This window comes from Mandrillus leucophaeus, unplaced genomic scaffold (genome assembly GCF_000951045.1).
Source record: "Mandrillus leucophaeus isolate KB7577 unplaced genomic scaffold, Mleu.le_1.0 Scaffold305, whole genome shotgun sequence".
Classification (NCBI taxonomy): domain Eukaryota; kingdom Metazoa; phylum Chordata; class Mammalia; order Primates; family Cercopithecidae; genus Mandrillus; species Mandrillus leucophaeus.
The window spans coordinates 406,174-413,316 of record NW_012103199.1 but is presented as its reverse complement, the minus strand read 5'-3'; the positions used below and the strand labels follow the sequence as shown (position 1 = coordinate 413,316).

At 55.3% G+C, this 7,143-nt stretch overlaps 1 long non-coding RNA gene across 1 annotated transcript; it reads left to right on the top strand.

Annotated features, from left to right (window-relative positions):
* Positions 1-401: 401 nt before the first annotated feature.
* On the top strand, positions 402-2,853 carry LOC105544655. The gene is made up of 2 exons (XR_001006806.1): positions 402-599; positions 2,501-2,853. It is a non-coding gene; the product is annotated as an uncharacterized LOC105544655 (long non-coding RNA).
* Positions 2,854-7,143: the final 4,290 nt, after the last annotated feature.

Sequence of the window (7,143 nt, the reverse complement as noted above, 5' to 3'; positions counted from 1 at the left end):
ATTCTTACAAGTCAACACGAGGACAAACAGCACTATTGTTTTTTAATGGGCAGGATTTGAACCTCACCAAATCCACGCCCCCGTGGCCACGAAAGTGTGGTCAGTGTCCACAGTCATTTGGGAAACGGCGTGAAAACCACCGTGAGATTCCACTCCACGCCCGTCACAGTGATGGAGAGGAAACGCTCTGACTACACCAAGTGTGGGAAGGACACGGAGTAATTCGAGCTCCCACGTGCTGCTGGCGGGAGCCTAAAATGGTACAACTTTGGACATCGGTTTGGCCAATTCTTTTAGAGAGAAACACACACCTTCCCTAGGGCCCGGCAATTCCACTCCTAGTAACCAAGTGAAATGAAAGGATTTGTCCTCAGCAAAACATGTGTGCGGAAGTTCACACTCACTTTCTCTGTGATAGCCAAGAGCTGGAAACCACTGCCACGCCCACCAGCCGGTGAACAGATTAACCCACTGGGCTAGAGCCACACAATGAGATGCTACTTGGCAACCGTGGACACACACTGCATGGCGGACGAATGTGCAGGCATGAGGCCACGTGAAGGGAGCCAGGCCCCGAGGTGCCACACTTTGTGCTTCAGGTGAAATTCTGGGACAGACAGATCTAATCTGCAGGGAGAGAGAGGTCAAGGAAGATGGGGCCAGGGCTGGGGAGGGGTTGGGAAGGGGTTCATGGTGCTGGGGTATCAAAACAAAGAGCCACAGAGTTGGAGGCTCAAGAAATGGAAAGGTGATGTTCTCATAGTTCTGGGGGCTGGAAGTCCAAATGCAGAGGCAGGTGGGGTTGGTTCCCTCCTGGGCGGTACCTGCTCCCTATGTCCTCCCAGGGTCATCCCTCTGCCCCCAGGACCCTGCTGCCTCCTCTTCCTGTAAGGACACCCGTCCTCCTGTGTAGTGCTGGCCATCATTACGTCTCTTCACCTTAACCAGCTCTTTAAGGACTCCTTCTCTCAACACAGTCACACTGGGGTGTAGGACTTAGACCTGTGAATTGGGGGAAACATAATTCACCTCATAAAAGCTCAACAAGGGAACTTTGTTGGAAATGTCTTCATCACAAAAATGAGGGTGGTTATGTGAGGGCAGGTGCTTGCCAGATGCAAGGCTCACAGTCGCACAGCAGATGTGCATTATTGGATGTCATATGGACCTTGAAGCAGGTGATGTTTCTAAGTGGGAATTGGTACCAGGCTGTCCTATGTCTGTCCATCCCTTGGGTCCGTCTGCACCCAACAGACCCGTGGCCCACAATCCCAGTGTGGTTGCAACCTGATGAATCCAGGAGCCTTGGCCCAGCCCCCAAGCCCCTGGGAGGTCCAGCCCCATCCTGGGAAAAGCCCAGGCTGTGCCCAGCTCTCAGAAGACGTTGACACCCGCTGGGGCCCTGCCCCTGGCTGCCTGCTAGCGCCTCTTTGGGCCGCTGCTTCCCTGATAGTCACAGGCTCTGAGGAGGTCGCATTCCACCTGCTCCACTGTGGGCTCCGGCACACCCAGGTCTCCCCACCCCAGCCACTCCCGTCCCGGCCCTGCCCTGGGTTCACTTCCTCAAGGTCTGGTGTCCCCTCCCCTCGGCACTGTTTGCTTCTCTGTGCATGTATGTTTACCCGCGTGTGCAGGCTTTTCTTGGCTGTGTTAGTCTGTTCGACTGGCTAGGACACAGTCCCACAGCCTGGGTGTCTGAAGCCATGGACACCATTTTCCCACAGTCCTGGAGGCGAGAGGCCCCGGAGCCAGCACAGGCCGGGTTGGTTCCAGGGAGCGTCTCTTCCTGGCTTGCAGACGGGACCTTCTGATTATGTCCTCACCCAGCCTTCCCCTTGGCCAGGGCAGAGAGGGGGCCTGGTGTCTCTCCCTCCCTACAAGTCCACCTCCAAATGCAGCATCACTGGGGCTTAGGGCTCCACACAGAAAATCAGGGGAGACACAACTGGGTCCAGAACTGTCTCGACTGGAATTCGGGCTCCCGGCATGGCTCTGCCAGGGCAGCAGCTCCGGAGGCAAAGAGCTCTCCTTCTCTGGCTGGGCTCATCCCTGGGGTTGAACTTTGTTGAGAGGATCGGCTCCCAGGCCTGGCCAGCCCTCCAGCGAGCACCAACCACGCTGGCCTCCGGCAGGTGTCCCCAGACGGTGGCTGGAGGGGCTCCAAAACCACTTTCACTTTCTCCCTCCTCCACGTCTGCATTGTTTGTGTTTGCATCTGTCTGTGTCGCTTTTGCACCGGAAGTGGGATGGAGAGACGTGTGAACCACCATTGCTGGGGGAAGGCTGGCCCCAGGGGACCATGGCTTTCCCAGAAGGGAGCCCTGCCATTGGACAGCCGGTCTCAGGCTGCTGCACAGGCCCCTCCCCGCCCTCAGCCCTGGCCTGCGGGAATCAGGAAAGGGTGGGGTCCAGCTGCATTACAAATGGACTAAAGCCACTGATTTGCACGCTTGCCAGTGGCTGACATGGTCAATAAAACGTCATGTACCTTTCGCCACAGAGAAGAAAACACGCAGCCAAAGAGTGTAAAGAGGCTCAGAGGAGGTTCGGGTGCCCTGGAGAGACCCTGCGTCCTGACGACACGGCGTCCCTGTCCTGCAGTGGAGGTTTCCCAGATGAAGGGGTCCCTGGCGGGAGACAGGGCCCTGCACACGGGTCCTCTGCCACGCTGCTCACCATGCCTGTGCGTTATCTCACCATGAAGTCACCTAGGCCGGGCATGGTGCCTCATGCCTATAATCCCAGCACTTTGGGAGGCGGAGGTGGGCGGATCACCTGAGATCAGGAGTTTGAGACCATCCTGACTAACATGGTGAAACCCTGTCTCTATGAAAAATACAAAAATTAACTGGGCATGGTGTTGGGCACTTGTAATCCTAGCTACTTGGGAGGCTGAGGCGGGAGAAGCACTTGAACCCCGGAGGCAGAGGTTGCAGTGAGCTGAGATCGTGCCGCTGCACGCCAGCCTGGGTAACGAAGAAAACTCCATCTAAAAAAAAAAAAAAAAAAGTCACCTAAAGGATTAACAGTGTCAAACGGAGACGGCGGCGCTCAGAAGTCACAGCGTTTGCAGCGAGGTGGCTCCCAGAGCTGGGAGGAAACCCCGCTGGCAGCCAAGCTCCTGCTCCACCACCCCAGGTGCAGAGGGGCTGCCCCAGTCCGGGGACTCCAACTCCCTCTCAGCCAGGGCCAGGCCTGTGGGGTCGGGGCCTTCTCAGGGCCGAAGCCTCACTGCCCGAGTGCGGGGCCTGCCTGCAGCAGCCACGCGGACGGTTCCTTTTTAAACGCAGGAGCCGCCGTCACGTTTTCTCACTGAATGGTCATCGTGGAGAGTGAAAAAGACGGCGCAGCTCCTTCCACGGAGGAGAGACAAGGTCACAGGTGGGGCAGCCAGACCCTCGAGTGTGAAGTGGGGGGCACAGCCCTGCCCTGCCCTCCCTCAGATGCCCCGAGATAGGCCAGGGTGGGAGAAAGGGGCACCTGTCCCAGGCACTGAGTGGCCACTGCCCGGCAAAGGTTCTCTGCTCCCATCAAAGGGAAGTGGAGGCCCCCAGGGTAGGTTCTGTTCAGCCCACATTTATGAGGCACCTGCTGTATGCCTAGCAGTGAGGGAGGCCCCAGGGGCAGGTTCTGTTCAGCCCACATTTATGAGACACCCACTGTATGCTGGGCAGTGGGCACAGGGATGGCTGCCCAGGCTGGCCCCTCCCACAGAGGAGAGACAGGCTCACAGCAGGGAAGCCAGAACCCTGAGTGTGAAGTGGGGGGCACGGGATCACAGGCAGCCCAGACCCCATGAGCTGGGGTTGCACCGGGCACAGGAGTAGTGGCAGCACCTCGCGGCTTCGGGTCGCTCAGGTCCTGCCCGTGCCAGTCTGCAGGAAAAGACAAGGACTTCCGCCTCCCTGCAGTCCCTCCCCCACACTCGCTCACGTGGCCAGGACGTGACTGTCACCATGGGGACTTTCGCAGGGCCTGGTGCTTTCCCAGACAGGTGACTGCCAGTCTGGTCTCAGCCTCCCCTAAGCAACATTCCAGGATCCTGTGGAAAGGCCCACCCAGGCCTGGGCCTTCCCTGGTCGGTGCACAACTGCGCTCCAGACGCTTGGCTGTAACCTCTGGTGGCAGCTCCACTCTGCTGGTGCTGGTGCTTGTTTAACGTGTATGACCTAAAACTCTGAGACCTCAGAGGAAAACACAAGCCTCTTGATGTTAAACTGGGTAGTGATTTCTAGGGTATGACAGGAAAAGGACAGGCAGAAACGTGTAAAATAGATACATGGGACTTTATAAACATGAATTAATAGAATGTAAGGCAGTGCATGGACTAGGAGAAAGTGTATCAGAACAGGCATTCCGTCTAGAATATGTAAAGAACCCTACACCTCAACAACATCGGAGAGAAACCATTGGATTAAAAAATGGAAAAGGACTAGAATAGAGAAGACACACGAATGGCCATCATGCCCATGAAACGAGGCTGAGTGCCACCGAGCATTAGGGAAATGGGAAATGCAAATCAGAACAACAGGGAGACCACCTCAGGCCCGGCGGGATGGACGGCTTCTTTTAACGCCCCCAATACAGAGAGCAAGATTTTTTTTTTTTTTTTTTTTTTAGACAGAGTCCCGCTCTGTTGCCCAGGCTGGAGTGCAGTGGTGAGATCTCGGCTCATTGCAACCTCTGCCTCCCGGGTTCAAGGCATTCTCTTGCCTCAGTCTCCCAAGTAGCTGGAATTACAGGCACCTGACACCATGCCACGCTAATTTTGTATTTTTAGTAGAGATGCGGTTTCACTATGTTGGCCAGGCTGGTCTTGAACTCCTGACCTCAGGTGAACCACACACCTCGGCCTCCCAAAGTGCGTGAGCCATGGCGCCCGGCCGGGAGAGGAATAATTGTTGCTGAGGAAGGGGAGAAATTAAAATTCTCGTGCACTGCTGGCGGAAATGTGACATGGTGCAGCTGTTGTGGAAAACATTAGGGCAGTTCCTCAAAAAATTAAAACTGCAATGACCATGTGATCCAGACATTCCGCTTCTGGGCATAGATCCCAAAGAACTGAAAGCAGGGACTTGAGCACATATTTGCACACCCAGGTTCACAGCCACAGCGTTCACAGGAGCTCGAATGTGGACGCCACGCAAAAGTCCACCAACAGGTACAAGAATAAGGAAAATGTGGCTGAAAGGTCCAGTGGAAGGGTGCTCAGCCTTGAACAGGAAATTCGGACACAGGCTGCACTATAGATGGATGTTGAGGAATTTACGCCACGTGACTTAAGTCGTTCATAAAAGACAAACGCCATTATGATGCCACTTTTTTTTGTTTTTTGAGACGGAGTCTCGCTCTGTTGCCCAGGCTGGGGTGCAGTGGCCGGATCTCAGCTCACTGCAAGCTCCGCCTCCAGGGTTCACGCCATTCTCCTGCCTCAGCCTCCCCAGTAGCTGGGACTACAGGTGCCCCCCCACCTCGCCCGGCTAGTTTTTTGTAGTTTTTAGTAGAGACGAGGTTTCACCGTATTAGCCAGGATGGTCTCCATCTCCTGACCTCGTGATCCTCCCATCTCGGCCTCCCACAGTGCTGGGATTACAGGCGTGAGCCACCGCGCCCGGCCATGATGCCACTTCTATGAGGAGCCTACAATTGTCAAATTTATAGAGACGAAGTAGAGTGGTGGGTGCCAGGCTGGGGGAGGCAGTTAGCATTTCATAGGTGCCGCGTTCCAGTTCAGGATTGTCAAAAAATTCTGGAGATAGATGGTGGTGATGGCTGCAGCAATGTGAATGTACGTAACGCCACTGAACTGATCTTAAAATGCTCCGCGTGGTGAATTTTACATTACGTATATCTTATCACAATTACAAAATAATTTTTAGGCTGGGCACGGTGGCTCAGTTTGTGATCCCAGCACTTTGGGAGGTTGAGGCAGGTGGATTGCTTGAAGTCAGGACTTCAAGACCAGCTTGGCCAACATGGTGAAACCCCGTGTCTACTAAAAATACAAACTTAGCCAGGCAGAACACACCTGTAGTCCCAACTGCTTGGGAGGCTGAGGTGAGAGGGTCACTTGAGCCTGGGTGGCAGAGGCTGCAGTTAGCTGAGATTGCTCCACTGCTCTCCAGCCTGGGTGACGGAGCCAGATCCTGCCTCAAAAATAAATAAATAAATAAATAAATGAATATAAAAAAGAAAGTCGATCAAATCCCATCTTTGGTGTATATAGGGTGAGACTTGGGGAAAGAGCTGCCCTTTCCCAGGGTTCCTCTGCAGCCTGCCCACCTGGTTGAGTCCCTGAGGTGTCTCATGGGGACATCCTGGGCTTTGCTGGAGGAGGATGGGCAGGATGGCGGGGGCCAGGGGCCACTGGGGTGGAGCTGGAGTGCTCCAGCATCCTTTCAGCCACAGCGGGGCTGTGATTCCTGCTCCTCAGAAGCAAGGTGAGCCCGCCAGAGTGGCCGACAACTGAGTGTGTCCAGCATCCTCTCAGCCACAGCGGAGCTGTGATTCCTGCTCCTCAGGAGCAAGGTGAGCCGGCCAGAGTGGCCAACTGAGTGTGCGGATGGCAAAGGCGGTTACCAGAGTCTATTTTACAGATGAGGAAACTGAGGCTTAGACAAGGTGGTGACTTACCCACGGTGACCCAGCTGGGCGGTGCCAGAGCTAGCATCTGAACAAGCCCTGGTCTGATTCAGGTCCTTCGATCTCCCCACGCCCTGACAGTGACCCATCTTTGTGCACACATGTGTGTTTGTGTACTAGGCACACCTCCCCTAACGTCTGCCGGGCCCAGGGCTAGAACAGAGATGTAAACATGAGAAGAGGCAGGAAAGTGTGTGCCATAATCAAAAGAAAACAGAGGCTGGCCAGGCACGGTGGCTCACGCCTGTCATCCCAGCACTTTAGGAGGCTGTGGAGGGTGGATCACCTGAGGTCAGGAGTTCAATACCAGCCTGGCCAACACGGTGAAACCCTGTCTCTACTAAAAATACAAAAATTAGCCGGGTGTGGTGGTGCGTGCCTGTGGTCCCAGCTACTTGGGAGGCTGAGGCAGGAGAATCGCTTGAACCTGGGAGGCGGAGGTTGCAGTGACTGAGACTGTGCCACTGCACGCCAGCCTGGCGACAGAGCAAGAATCCATCT